The sequence below is a fragment of the Oryctolagus cuniculus genome, chromosome 8 (genome assembly GCF_964237555.1).
Source record: "Oryctolagus cuniculus chromosome 8, mOryCun1.1, whole genome shotgun sequence".
Lineage (NCBI taxonomy): Eukaryota > Metazoa > Chordata > Mammalia > Lagomorpha > Leporidae > Oryctolagus > Oryctolagus cuniculus.
The window spans coordinates 113810239-113826341 of record NC_091439.1 but is presented as its reverse complement, the minus strand read 5'-3'; the positions used below and the strand labels follow the sequence as shown (position 1 = coordinate 113826341).

General features: G+C 40.5%; 1 long non-coding RNA gene across 2 annotated transcripts in view; it reads right to left on the bottom strand.

The window, feature by feature from the left end:
* LOC127487367 (uncharacterized) overlaps positions 1 to 16103 on the bottom strand; it is a 334927-nt gene that overhangs the window by 94428 nt on the left and 224396 nt on the right. The window lies entirely within an intron of this gene.

The following is a 16103-nucleotide window of genomic DNA, read 5'->3' as shown; positions in this document are numbered from 1 at the left end:
ATGGCTTTTTCCCACCCATAACTTCCCTCCCACCCGCACCCCTCCCATCTCCCGCTCCTTCTCCCATTCCATTCACATCAAGATTCATTTTCAATTCTTTTTATATACAGAAGATCGATTTCGTATATATTAAGTAAAGATTTCATCAGTTCGCACCCACACAGAACATAAAGTGTGAAATACTGTTTGAGTACCAGTTATAGCATTAATTCACATTGGACAACACATGAAGGACAGTGATCCCACATAAGGAGTAAGTACCCAGTGACTCCTGTTGTTGACTTAACAATTTGAGACTCTTGTTTATGGCGTCAGAAATCTCCCTAGGCTCTAGTCATGAGTTTCCAAGGCTATGGAAGCATCGTGAGTTCGCTGACTTCGATCTTATTTAGACAAGGTCATAGTCAAAGTGGAAGTTCTCTCCTCCCTTCAGAGAAAGGTACCTCCTTCTTTCATGGCCCATTCTTTCTACTGTGATCTCACTCGCAGAGACCTTTCATTTCGGGTTTGGGTTTTTTGTTTTTTTTTTTTTTTTTTTGTGCCAGAGTGTCTTGGCTTTCCAAGCCTAAAATACTCTCATGGGCTCTTCAGCCAGATCCAAGTGCCTTAAGGGCTGATTCTGAGGCCAGAGTGCTGTTTAGGACATCTGCCATTCTATGAGTCTGCTGTGTATCCCACTTCCCATGTTGGATCGTTCTCTCCCTTTTTTATTCTATCAGTTAGTATTAGCAGACACTAGTCTTCTTTGTGTGATCCCTTTGATTCTTAGACCTATCAGTGTGATCAATTGTGAATTGAAATTGATCACTTGGACTAGTGAGATGGCATTGGTACAGACCACCCAACTACAAGGAATACAGTCTTCAGTCGTCGTCGTCATCTTCATCTTCATCTTCTTCTTCTTCTTTTTTTTTTTTTTTTGGTAAGCAGAGTTAGACAGTGAGAGAGGGAGACAGAGCGAAAGGTCTTCCTTCAATTGGTTCACCCCCCAAATGTTTGCCAGGGCTGGCGCACTGCAGCAATCCGAAGCCAGAAGCCAGGTGTTTCCTCCTGGTCTCCCATGCGAGTGCAGGGCCCAAGCACTTGGGCCATCCTCCGCTACCCTCCCAGGCCACAGCAGAGAGCTAGACTGGAAGAGGAGCAACTGGGACAGAATTCGGTGCCCCAAACAGGAACCTGGGGTGCTGGCACCGCAGGAGGAGAATTAGCCTATTGAGCCATGGCGCCAGCCAGGAATACAGTCTTAAAAACTGATTAGCTCCGGGCCGGTGCGGTGGCACAATGGGTTAAAGCCCCAGCCTGCAGCACTGGCATCACATATGGGAGCCAGTTTAAGTCCAAGCTGCTCCTCTTCCGATCAGCTCTCTGTTGCGTCCTGGGAAAGAAATAGAAGATGGCTCCACTCCTTGGGCCCCTGCACCAGGGTAGGAGACCCAGAGGAAGCTCCTGGCTCCTCGTTTCGGATTTGTGCAGCTCTGGCCATTAGGGTTGTTTGGGGAGTGAACAAGTGGAATGGAAGACATTTCTCTCCCTCTCTCTGTCTCTCTCTCTGACTCTACCTCTCTCTGTAACTCAAATAAATAATTCTTTCCTGTAAAAAAAAAAGAACTGATTATCCCAACCTCAGCAGTGATTCAGTTACATCATTTTCAAGTTCTGAAGTGATTAACACTCTTGGGTTAGCCCCAGAACGTTAAAAAGAAAAAAAAAATAGATCCTGCACCAAAATCTAAAGGAAACTGTTAGTTTCTATCAGGGCTCTCATCAGCATTAGCAAGACAGTGAACCTGGGCTGTACCATCTGTACCCCCAGGTTCTCCAGCAGTGGAAAGTCATTAATATCCAGTGTGAATGAGGTGTGAAAAGGCAAGAAAAGAGGTGAATGAGAGCATTTGTACCTCTACATAAATGAATCCAACTGTCAAGGGCTAGAGTCTAGTGATGGCTGTCTGGGTATCATGATGTTCAATAAATTTCAGGCAAAATATCCTTATCCTTTTCTATTTAAGCTTGTATCTGAGCTCTTCCAGTCAAGGGACTGTTTACAGGATTTAACTGGGTAGGGAGATGATTTATGTAAATATCAATGTTGGTGGAGTCTTAAGGGACTTCATCAAATATCCGCAAAACAAATGAAAAGCTGATGCATAGTGTAGTCAGTGAAAACCCAAGGCTTCTATTTGGTGGATAAATGCCCCAAATGTGTGAGTGTTAAGGAGGAAAAGAGACCAGCTGCCTCCAGAGACGGCCAAAGGATGGCAGGGTGTCTGGAGAAAGTGACTGTTCAGGAGTTGTCTTTCCATTGTGCAGCTAATCGCTACTAGGAGAGCGCCAACACAGGCGGAAGAGCTGGGCGGATAAGTTCCCTTGTGAGCGCTTTCAAAGCTGGGCCACTGGTGAGTTTTGGAGGGCTCTGTGCGCCAGGAGTTGAAGGTCCCTCTTGGCTGTGTGGTTCTATGTGTCCGTAATTAAAAAATCTAACATTTCAAGGCCCTTGCAATTACAAAACAATTTCTATCAAAGCAATGTTTTGCAACTTTAAAGTTTCAGATGATAGGTTTGCAAGAGGGAAATTATGTCTATTATCTACTCTGTATCTAGGTGCTTAGCTCTCTCATTTAAGGCTGCAGTTTCCATGGAAACAGCCTGTGGGACAGTGTATGCTTCTGAGAGAGATTTCCTTTGACATCCCCCATTCCTCTAAACATACTTGCAACCAACACTAAGTGTTTAGAATCTTAATTCTCACCACTGATTAATATTCACCAAGATCACTAAGCCCCCCATAGATTAATGAGGGCATTTCATGATGAGACAAGGAACACTTGTCACTCACTCATCCAGTGTGACTGAGTGTTCCCCAGCTGCTGGGCACTGAGCCCAGCTCAGAGAGGAACAAGACAGAGAAGATACAGCTCCTGTCCAGCAGGCACTTGCACTCTACAGACCGTGTGTCTGATGAACAAACACTGAGAAGTGCCAGCCTCACCGGCAATAAAGAACAAATGTGCAGAATAATAGAACACCATTCTTCAAGCTGCCAACCTCGGGAACTGTGACAGCAGCCAGTGTTTGTAAGAATAACAAGGAACACTGTGATGGCAGGAGATGTTGGGAAAGCACGTGAATAATCCCCTAAAAACACAAAATCCTTTGATCCAGGTATCCTACTTCTAAAAAATAACTACAAATGTGAAAATATATTATAACAAATGTCCATAGTAATATTTCTTTCAATCATAGAGTGCTGGGAAAATGATTATTCAACAACAGAATAGTTATATTCCATTGAGAGAACTGCATTTAAGCATGAAAATAATATTGATGAAGATATGAACATAAATGGAAAATTCCTTCCTAGGTCAAATTTAAGGAGAACTTGTGTACACAGTTTGACAGTTACCAGGAAAAAAGTTTGCATTTAAAACTGAACATCAACATCTCAAGAGACTAACAGTAGTCCTGTTAGCACAGTAAAATCATGACATAGTTTTCCTTCTACTTGTATTTTCAACTTTAATAAATATATTATCAGTTTTAATTGCTCCACAAAACAAGACCAGGGAGTTTCTGCTGATATAGCTCTTTTTTTTCTCTTCTTACTCTTCACACAAAACCCTGAAGAAGATATCAGATTTATAAAACAAAGAAGGTAGATGAAAAATAGACATGAAATTTAAACAATAGAGCCATAGCTTTTTTTCAAAAAGGAATGTAGGATTGACTTTTAAGATGAACTAGTGAAGAATGGTTCAAGATCACTAGCTATGGTCCCCAGGGTCCTGGAACAAGTCAGGATAAATCCAGTAATGAGACTGCATCAAAGAGACTGCTGGATTTTGGATGTGTGTGAGAATATAATAAATACACTCCAAAATGTTAGGTCAGTCTGAACATTTGCCCAGCAGGTCATATGCTACACTTGCCACAATCACCTAAAGGAAAGTTAGGAGTGTTGCTTTTCCTAAGCCCAGCACCAAAGAGAAAGATATAGGATTTCTGCTTCCAATGACTGTTTCCTCGTTTTTAAGGCAAGGTCCCTTCCTTACTGCTCATGTATCATTGTGAGGATTTACTTAGTTACTGATTGTGAAAACACCTTGGAAAATTACATTGTTCATTCTTTTTTGGCACACCAGAATTCGAACTGTCCTTCTAGGCCTTGGAGATTTACTGAGCAATGAACCTCAGAAATCTCCTTCATCCATAGATACAGAACATGACAGGTACTGGCCTTTGCTGCTTCCCTTGCAGCTAAGATGAAGGCAATGACCTAGCTAGGCTCTGTCACTCAGATGCACCCAGCCAAATTCCAGTTGAACTAGAGCAACAGATTAAAAGATAACAACAGAAGAAAAAATTGGGGAGAAAACTGTCCTCTCTCTGGGCACAGTCTGGCTCCAGGAAAATCAACCACCTGGGCTAACAGAGGTTCTAGTAGCACTGTCAGAACCTCCAGGGTCCCACACTATCAATGTGTCCTTCAGCACAATTTTATGTATGGCATAATTTGCGGTATGTGTTACTCAGCCTGATTCTTTACTTTTTCTAGCAATCATGTAATGCACTAAATATCTTTATTCCCAATTTTTTTATTTTAAAAAGTTTATTGTTGCATTAATTATAACCTAAATATTAGAAATGTCATAAATGTACAACAATAAGAGATTATTAAAGTATAATATGTTCATTCAATAAAATGCGTAGAATATTTGACTTTTTACCTTTTTAATTTTTCTGTTTAAATAAGGGGGAAGGTTTCATGTATTTCATAAATACAGTTTGAAAAGCATAATGATACTTTCCATGTTATCCTCTTCTTCCTGATTCCTACCCTCCCTCCTTGTTCCTTTCTTATTTATCTTTTAATTTTTACAATGACATATTTTGAATTTACTTTCTAATCACAAGCTTAATCCTCCACTAAATAAAGAATTAAACTGTAAGCAAAAAAAAATTGTTGCTCAAGAGTATAGACAAGGGCAATAAACAATAATTAAATCTCAAAATGCCACTTTCCCTTAGATACATTAGATTTTTTCATTCTGTATATTAGTCACCACACATTTGGGAAAACATACTGTATTTCTCTTTTTGAGACTGGTTTATTTCACTAAGCATCCTGTTTATTCACTCAAAGGAAATGAAATCAATATATGAAAGAATTATTTGTACTCCCATATTTATAGCAGCTAAGATATGGAATCAACCCAGATCCATAAACTGATGATTGGACAAAAAAAATTGTGTAATATATACATGATGGAATGCTACTCAGCCATAAAAAAGAAGCAAGTACTATCTTTTGCAACAAACTAGATGCAATTGTATACCAATATTCTTTTTAAAATACCACCTGTTTAATTTTTTCCTAAATCTGACAGAGTTGAATGAGTTGTTTGTAACTAAAAACAATGAGTACTGTAAAAGGTAAAGAAATAATATTTTTATTCAAAAATGCTACATTAATATTTTTTTCTATATTTTTGACAGGCAGAGTGGACAGTGAGAAAGAGAGACGGAGAGAAAGGTCTTCCTTTGCCGTTGGTTCACCCTCCAGTGGCCGCCGCAGCTGGGGCACTGCGGCCGGCACACTGCGCTGATCCGAAGCTGGGAGCCAGGTGCTTCTCCTGGTCTCCCATGGGGTGCAGGGCCCAAGCACTTGGGCCATCCTCCACTGCACTCCCTGGCCACAGCAGAGAGCTGGCCTGGAAGAGGGGCAACCAGGAAAGAATCCGGTGCCCCGACCAGGACTAGAACCCGGTGTGCTGGCGCCGCAGGTGCAGGATTAGCCTATTGAGCTGCGGCGCCAGCCAACTGTATTAATATTTTAATTTTAAAAAACCTGGTTTTCAATATCTCATACTTTCAAACACATGCTTAAACCAAGATTCACTACTGAATAGAAATCCAAGAGATATTCTCATTTTTATTTTCTATTTTGTTATCACAATTTTAATTAGTTTTTCACTTATTCCATGTGATCAGTACATATAATTCTAAGAACATAATGGTATCCCCTTCTCCCTCCCTTTACCCCATTGTCTTCACCCTCTTTCTCGTTTTCTTTTCTTTAATTTTGAGATAACACATTTTAAATTTACATCACAGTAAAAAGTCTTAATACTTCACCACATAAAAAGTTTAACAAAAGAAAGCCAAAGACCTAAGTTTAGTGGGAATATAGATGATGGCTTTAAACAGTATTTAAATGGAAAAATTATCATTTTATCAATATACAGTAAATATTAATCACAGATTACTAAAACTATAGTAATTTAACATTTTTAAGCATCAGTTTGACAAAGGTACAAAGTTTTACAAAACTATATTTGAAGCAATAATGATACACACAGAAATTTCTTTTTTATCTTTGTTTTTTTTTTTAGATACTAGTTGCCACATAGAAGGTAAAACATGCAGTATTTTTGTCTTTCTGGGTTCAGCTCATTTCACTCAATCTCATGTCTTCTAGTGTCATTTCACTCAATCTCATGTCTTCTAGTGTGTCCATTGTGCTGCAAATTGTAGAATTTCACTTTTTATAGCTGAATAATATTCCATTGTGTATATACCACATTTTTTTTTTGACAGGCAGAGTTAGAAAGTGAGAGAGAGAGAGAGAGAGAGACAGAGAGAAAGGTCTTCCTTTTTCCATCCCCCAAGTGGCCACCACAGCTGGCGCGTTGGGGTCGGCGCGCTGCGCTGATCCAAAGCCAGGAGCCAGGTGCTTCCTCCTGGTCTCCCATGCGGGTTGCAGGGCCCAAGGACCTAGGCCATCCTCCACTGCACTCCCGGGCCATAGCAGAGAGCTGGGCTGGAAGAGGGGCAACCGGGACCGAATCCGGCGCCCAAATGGGACTAGAACCCAGGGTGCTGGCACTGCAGGCGGAGGATTAGCCTATTGAGCCATGGCACTGGCCACCACATTTTCTTTAACCATTCATCTAATTATGGACACCTTGGCTGATTCCAAAATTTGGCTGTTGTGAACAGTGCTACTATAAAATGGTGGTACAGGGAATCCAAGATGGCTGAACAGGGGAAAGATGTACTGCTTTTCACTAGGGGAAAATAGCAAAATAAAGGCAAAGGCAATGAATTCCCAGGGCAGAGCTGGAGAGAAGTTTGCAGTGGAAATTCTACAAAAGGAAGAGGGATGCCAAGGAGCAGCAAGGAAGGTACAGATGCGCAAAACAGGGTGGGGACATCACAGGACCCCAAAAGCTGGGAACTGGAAGAGACAAACAGCTTTGAAGAGCAAGGTGAGAGCAGACCGCAGCAGCCAATACCACTGTGATGTTGCCTGAGGGAGAGCCTTGCTGACCACATTGTCCCTGAGTCTAGCCTGAAGCCCTAGTGGGAGACAGGGTGCCCACCTAATCTAGTGACCCCTCAACAAGGACACGCACAACTGGCAAGGAAAAGGCACCATTTGGCACCAGTAGAGGCTGTAGTGGCTCTTGTGTGCACAGGGGATTTTACCAGAGGGAAAAGGCTACATTCCCTAATGATGTTGAATCTGGCTGGAAGTTTTGAAGTGGGCTGGGCACCCAACGTAGGACTGTGAGGTACCCCCTTCCACCTGTCACAGGCTCAGGGGTTCAAATTGCCAAGTTGGAACACCTATAAGCAGCTGGCTCTGGGAACATCTCCACACACTTTATGGATGGGACAGGCTCATGGAGCTCAGCAGGTCCTCTGTACCCCATGTCTGTGGAAGCCTTCAATGCTGTGACTGTGGGAATACTGTGACTGCAAGATAGGGTGCAGAGTATAGCAGAGTCTCTGGGAAATCTTTGTGTTTGATGCCAGAAGCTGAGAATCCTGGGGTGTGTCACTTCAAAGGAATTCACACACATACTGAAGACTACACAGATCCTTTGTGTGGTTCACATGCCACAGATAGATGGAGGTTGTATCCACTGTGGGCTAACCCTGGTCATTGATCACATGGGAGACAGGAGATGAGGTTGTGATTACGCCAACAGGTATGATCATAACCTCTCTCCTGCTGAAAATAAAGATCTACCATGCCTGGCCAGTGCCGCAGCTCAATAGGCTAATCCTCCGCCTGCGGTGCCGGCACACCAGGTTCTAGTCCTGGTTGGGGCGCCAGATTCTGTCCCGGTTGCCCCTCTTCCAGGCCAGCTCTCTCCTATGGCCCGTGAGTGCAGTGGAGGATGGCCCAATTGCTTGGGCCCTGCACCCCATGGGAGACCAGGAGAAGCACCTGGCTCCTGGCTTCAGATCAGCGCAATGCACCAGCCACAGCGTGCCGGCTGCGGCAGCCATTGGAGGGTAAACCAACGGCAAAGGAAGACCTTTCTCTCTGTCTCGTTCTTTCTCACTGTCCACTCTGCCTGTCACACACACAAAAAAAATCTACCATGCCCAACTTGGTATATCACCCTGGATTCTTGCCATTATGGAGCAATGATCTGAGCTCCCTGGCCATGCCTAGCACATGCCTTTGGGTATTCACTGAAAGAGCAGGTACTCCACTAAGCCACAGAGGAAGAGTTCAAAGATAACACCCATCACAGAAGAAAAGCAATAAGCATTTACACAAATGCATAAAAATGAATGCAGAGATAAGAAACAAAAACAAGGAATAAAGCAGGAATCTCCCAAAGGAACACAACACTTTGACATTAGAATGTGAAGACAAAGAGATTGATGAGATGTCTGAAAATGAATTCAATACAATGATCATAGGATTACTCAGAAACAATTAGAAGCAAACTCATGAATTAATGAAATCCATACATGACAAAGATGAAAAATTATCCCATTAGCTTGAGATTTTGAAGAGAAATTAAACTTAAATGAATGAAGAATTCAATATGTCAAATAAAAAATACAGTGAAAAGCCTTAACAACAGAATTGGTGAGGCAGAAGAAAGAATACCCAATCTAGAAGACAAATATTGGATACATCTCAATTAGACCAAGAAGGAGGAGGAGGCACAGGAGAAGAAGGAGAAGAGCAGGAGGGGGAAGAAGAGGAAGAAGAGGAACTAGAGGAGGAGAAGGAATTAGAAAAATTAAAAACAGCATTCAAGATTTATGGGATACTACCAAATGACTCAATGTACAGGTCTTAGGAGTTCCTGAAGATGTGGAAAAGAATGGATTAGAAGGCTGATACAGTGAAATGCTAACAGAAGAACATCCCTAACTTGGAGAAAAGAAGGGACATCCAAGAACATAAAGCAAAGAGAACTCCGAACTCCTAATAGACATGACAAGATTCTCACCACAACACATCACAATCAAAATTTCATCAGTAAAACATAAAGAAAAGATTCTAATATCTGCACAAGAGAAAGGCCAGATTACTTAGATTGACTCCTGACTACCATCAAAAAATCAAAAAAAAAAATTCTGATGAGGATGTGGGGGGAAAGGCACCTTCATCCACTGTTGGCGGGAAGGCAAACTAGTAAATACATTGTGGAAAACAGTAGGGAGATACCACAGAAAGATGAAAACAAATCTGCCACATGACCCAGGAATCTCAACCCTGGGAATGTACCCAATCAAAATGAAATCAGCATATGAACGAATTATCTACACCCCAATGTTTATTGCAGCTCAACTCACAATAGCTATGATATGCAATTTCCAGTTGTCCATCAATTGATGATTAGATAAAGAAATTTTGGTATGGAGAGTCCTCCAAGATGGCGGAATAGGGAGGGAGTGCACTGATATTCTGGGAAAAGATAGTTTAATAAAAGTAGAGATACTGTAGTTTCAGGGAAGAGTCAGGGAAAAAGCTGCAGAGGAAACTCTTTCAGAATCAGTGGGACACAGTGGACCTACGTGGAGGGCATGGGTGCCCACAGCTCAGGACCCCGCCGCCAAGGCTACACACCAACGCTGGAAAGGGAGGTGAGGTGAAACCTCAGTAGCCTGAGACACTGACGGGAAAGCAGCAGGAAGAGCCTAGAGGGAAGGAGGCTTGAAGCCCCATGGGGCAAAGTTCACCAGGCTAACTAGAGGAGGGAAAAAATAAATAAATAAAAGGGACCAGTATAGACACGATTCTCTCTCTCCACTTACCTTACAAAGGCGAGCAAGACAAAGAGCAGGCACTATTTTGGACATACGTAAAAGCTGCGCCACCTCAGGGCTGCACCCACCCTCAGCCAAGCAGAAAAACCTGACACTGGGTGGGAGAAGCAACAGGAGGTTAAGACCTACTGAATGTGTGGAGCTTATGAACTGAGACTGTGAAAAAAAAACTGAGGGTGTGTGAGAGAACTCACGAGTGACTGAGACATGAGTACTCGGTGGGAGACGCCACAAACTTGGTAACCTTGGCAACCCGGTGGGAGACTGCAGGGGAATCTGAGCTTACACTGAGGACTGCACAGACCCTTTGAGTGGTCCTTGGGACAGAGCAGACGAATATTATTCCCACAGGGGCCAGCACCCAGACACTGATTGCCTTCAAGGAGAATAGCTCAGCTGTGCAAAATTACGTGCCTTCTGAATAAGAGAGAGAGAGAGATTGATTTACCAAGCCAAACTTGTGTGTGTCACCTTTGGCACACCCTTAACCCTGAAGATTCAAACAGAGCTATCTGGCCACACCCATCACAAGCCTCTAAAGATCCACCAAAAGCAGACAGTCCACTTAATCTAGAGTCACAGTATAACGAGAAAACATACCACAGCAAGGGGAAAAAAAAGAAGAAACCAAAGAATATCTCCACAATGCCAAGCAGCAAATGCAGAAACCAAGGAAAAAAGAACAAAGAAGACATTATGATGCACCCAAATGAACAAGACACCCCAATTCAAGATTATGAAGTTGATGAGATAGAAGAAATGCAAGATGTGGATTTCAAAAAATTTATGATAAGAACATTTAGAAGTTATCAAAAACAAATCCTTGAACTACAGAAATCCTTAATGGATAGGATAGAAAATCTCTCTCATGAAAATGAAATCTTAAGGAGGAATCAAAATGAAATGAAGAATCTAGTAGAACATGAAATTGTGATAGTGAAGAATGAAAGGAAGAATTAAATAGATCAAAAGACAAACACATTAGATAGCCTTAAAAACAGAATCAGTGTGCCGGCGCCATGGCTCACTAGGCTAATCCTCCGCCTTGTGGCGCTGGCACACTGGGTTCTAGTCCCAGTTGGGGTGCCGGATTCTGTCCTGGTTGCCCCTCTTCCAGGCCAGCTCTCCGCTGTGGCCCGGGAAGGCAGTGGAGGATGGCCCAAGTGCTTGGGCCCTGCACCCCATGGGAGACCAGGATAAGTTCCTGGCTCCTGCCATTGGATCAGCGCGGTGCGCTGGCCGCAGCGCGCCGGCCACAGCGGCCATCGAAGGGTGAACCAACAGCAAAGGAAGACCTTTCTCTCTGTCTCTTTCACTGTCCACTCTACCTGTCAAAAAAAAAAAAAAAGACTCAGTGAAGCAGAAGAGAGAATATCAGACTTAGAAGACAGAGCACAGGAAAGTATACAGTCAAACCAAAGAAAAGAAGAGGAAATTAGAAATCTAAAAAATATTGTCTGGAATCTACAGGATACTATTAAAAAACCCAACATTCAGGTTCTAGAAGTTCCTGAAGGCATGGAGAGGGAGAAAGGATTAGAAGGCCTTTTTAGTGAGATACTAGCACATAATTTCCCGAGTTTGGAGAAGGACAGAGACATCCAAGTACAGGAAGCGCATAGCACCCCCAATAAACATGACCAAAAGAGATCCTCACCATGACATGTTGTAACCAAACTCACCACAGTGAAACATAAAGAAAAGATTCTAAAATGTGCAAGAGAGAAATGTCAGCTTACTCTCAGAGGATCTCCAATTAGACTCACAGCAGGCTTCTCATCAGAAACCCTACAGGCTAGGAGGGAATGGCGAGATACAGCCCAGGTACTAAGAGAAATAAACTGCCAGTCCAGAATATTATATCCTGCAAAGCTCTCACTTGTGAATGAAGGAGAAATAAAGACCATTCATAGCAAAGAGAAATTGAAAGAATTTGTCGCCACTCGTCCAGCCCTGCAAAAGATGCTTGAAGATGTGTTACACACAGAAACACAGAAACAAGGCCATAAATATGAAAGAAGGTAAACAAAGGAAATCTACCAGTAAAAGATTACAGTAAGTTCAAAGCAAATATTAGAAATATCTTTGGGAAATGGCAGGGCAAAGTTACTCCTTATCAATAGTCACATTGAATGTTAATGGCCTCAACTCTCCAGTTAAGAGAAACAGATTGGCTGATTGGGTTAAGGAACAAAACCCATCTATTTGCTGCTTACAAGAAACACATCTTACCAACAAAGATCCATACAGACTGAAAGTGAAAGGCTGGAAAAAGATATACCATGACAACAGGAATGAAAATAGAGCGGGCGTAGCCATCTTAATATCGGACAACATAAACTTTACCACAAAAACTGTTAGGAGACACAAAGAGGGGCACTATATAATGATTAAGGGATCAATTCAACAGGAAGATGTAACGATTATCAATGTATATGCACCTAATTACAGGGCACCGGTTTATTTAAAATATATGTTAAGGGACTTAAAGGGAGACTTAGATTCCAATACAACAGTATTGGGGGACTTCAATACTCCACTCTCAGAAATAGACAGATCAACTGGACAGAAGATCAACAAGAAAACAGCAGACCTAATTGACACTATAGCCCAAATGGATCTAACAGATATCTACAGAACTTTTAATCCTACACTGAAAGAATTTACATTCTTCTCAGCAGTACAAGGAGCCTACTCTAGGACTAACCACATACTAGGCCATAAAGCAAGTCTCAGCAAATTTAAAAGAATTAGAATCATACCATGCAGATTATCAGACCACAGTAAAATGAAGCTGGAAATTAGCAACTGAGTAATCCCTAGAGCATATGCAAACTCATAGAGACTGAACAACGTGCTCCTGAATGAACACTGGGTCATAGAAGAAATAAAAAGAGAAATCAAAAACTTTCTGGAAGTAAACGAGGATAACAACATAACATATCAAAACTTATGGGGTATAGGAAAAGCAGTGTTAAGAGGAAAGTTTATAGCAATAGGTACCTATACCAAGAAATTGGAAAAGCACCAAATAAATGAGCTTTCAACACATCTCTAAGATCTAGAAAATCTGCAGCAAACAAGACCCAAAACTAGTAGGAGAAGAGAAATTATTAAAATCGGAGAAGAAATCAACAGAATTGAATAAAAAATTACAAAAGATCAGCCAAACGAAGAGCTGTTTTTTGCAAAAAATAAACAAAATTGACACACCATTGTCCCAACTAAAAAAATAAAAGACACAAATCAATAAAATCAAAGATGAAAAAGGGAATGTAACAACAGACACCACAGAAATAAAAAGAATCATCAGAAATTACTACAAAGAGTTGTATGCCAGCAAATAGGGAAATCTATCAGAAATGGTTAGATTCCTAGACACATGCAACCTACCTAAATTGAACCATGAAGACATAGAAAACATAAACAGATGCATAACTGAGACAGAAATTGAGTCAGTAATATGAAAAACCCACAGACAGCATCCTATTGAATGGGAAGCATTTCCACTGAGATCTGGTACCAGACAGGAATGCCCACTCTATTCAATATAGTTCTGGAAATTTTAGCCAGAGCCATCAGGCAAGAAAAAGAAATTAAAGGGATACAAATTGGGAAGGAAGAAGTCAAACTATCCCTCTTTGCAGATGATATGATTCTTTATTTAGGGGATCCAAAGACCTCAAATAGCTAAAGCAATCTTGTACAACAGAAACAAAACCAGAGGTATCACAATACCAGATTTCAGGACATACTACAGGGCAATTGTAATAAAAACAGCATGGTACTGGTACAGAAACAGATGGATAGACCAATGGAACAGAATAGAAACACCAGAAATCAATCCAAACATCTACAGCCAACTTACATTTGATCAAGGATCTAAAACCAATTCCTGGAGCAAGGACAGTTTTCCACTTCCACTTTAACTATGATCTTGTCTAAATAAGATCGGAGTTGGCGAAATCAAAAGGCTTCCATAGCCTTAGCAACTCATGACAAGAGCCTAGGGTAATTACTGATGTCATAAACAAGAGTGTCAATTGTTAAATCAACAATAGGAGTCACTGTGCACTTACTCCCCATGTAGGATCTTTGCCCTTAATGTGTTGTACAATGTGAATTAATGCTATAACTAGTACTCAAACAGTACTTTACACTTTGTGTTTCTGTGTGGGTGGAAACTGTTGAAATCTTTATTTAATATATACTAAAGTGATCTTCTGTATATAAAGATAATTGAAAATGAATCTTGATATGAATGGAATGGGAGCGGGAGATGGGAGGGCTGCGGGTGGGAGGGAAGTTATGGGGGGGGGGATAGCCACTGTAATCCAAAAGCTATACTTTGGAAATTTATATTTATTAAATAAAAGTTTAAAAAAAGAAATTTTGGTATATATATATGTATATACATATACAGTGTGTGTGTATACTTACACACATACGGAATACTACTCAGCCATAAAAAATGAAATTCTGTATTTTGCAACAAAATGAAGGCAACTGGAAACCATTATACTTAGTGAAATAAGCCAGTTCACAAAAGAAAGACACAAATTTTTCCTAATCTTTGGTAACTACTAGAGTACCATAAAAAATGAAATTTATATGAGTTTAATTGGTATTTTGAGATTCAATGATTGTTACAGCTCTTGTCTCAACTGTTAAGGAATAGTGCTTTTTTCCTTCCATGTGTCGAATTCTATACTTAATGTAGAGTTAATCTTATGAGTATAAAAATAAACTGAAAGTAGTGTATAACATGATGTTTTTAAATATGCACACTGCGGATGGCTAAACCAAGCTAATTAAAATTTATTATTTCAAAAAAGAATTTTTTTGTAATAATTAAAAGAAAGAATAAGGAAGGAAGGAAGGAAGGAGGAGGGAAGATGGGAGCTACGGTAGGAGGGAGGGTTATGTGGGAAGTATCACTATCATTATGCTGCTAAATCTATATATGAAACATGAATTTTGTTTACCTTAAAAATTTAAGAAGAAAAAAATGGTGGTACAGGTTTATCTTTGATACATTATGCTCAAATCTTTTTGGTATATACCCATTTGTGGAATTTCTGCATAACACAGCCAAGTCTATTTCTAGTTTTTTGAGAAATCTTCACACTGTTTTCTACAGTATCTGCACTAATTTACATTCCACCAACAGTGTATAAGCATACCCCTTTCTCTCTCTCCAGCATTTGTTGTTCTCTGTGTTTTGGATTTTAGCCCTTCTTACATGGGTGTGGTGGTATCTCATTATGGATTTGATTTGCATTTCTCTGATGGCTTGTGACACTGAGCTTTATATATATATATATATATATATATATATATATATATATATGTTGGCCATTTGTATTTCTTCTTTTGAGAACTATCTATTGAAGTCGTTTGCCACTTTTCTCAACTGGAGTGGCTGGTTTTTTGTTGTTGAGTTTTATAAGTTGCTAATATATTTGGAATATTATTCTTTTGTCAGATAGGTAGGCTGCAAACATTTTTTCCCATTTTGTTGGATGTCTCTTCATTCTGTTGATCACATCCTTTGCTGTGGAAAAGCTTATGAGTTTAATATAGCCCCATTTGTTTAGTTTTGCTTTTGTTGTCTGTGCTTTTGGGGTCTTGTCAAAGAAGTTCTCCCCTATATCATGTCTTGCAGTATTGCCCCAGTGTTTTCTTTCAGCAATTTCATAGTCTCAAGTCATAAATTTAGATCTTTGATACGTCTTGAGTTGTTTTTGATAATGGTCCACTGATCATTCAGTAGCATGCTGTTTAATTTCCAAGTATTTATGAGTGTTCTATTATTCTTCTTGTTGATTTCCAGTTTTATTCCTTGTGGTCTTAAAAGATATGATTTTAACCTTTTGAAATTTGTTGAGACTTCATGTGTGGTCTAATATATAGCCTATCCTACAAAATGTCCCACACGCTGATGAGAAGTATGAGTATTCCATAGCTATTGGGTAAAATGTCCTATAAATGTCTCTTAGATCTATTTGCTCCATAATATGTTT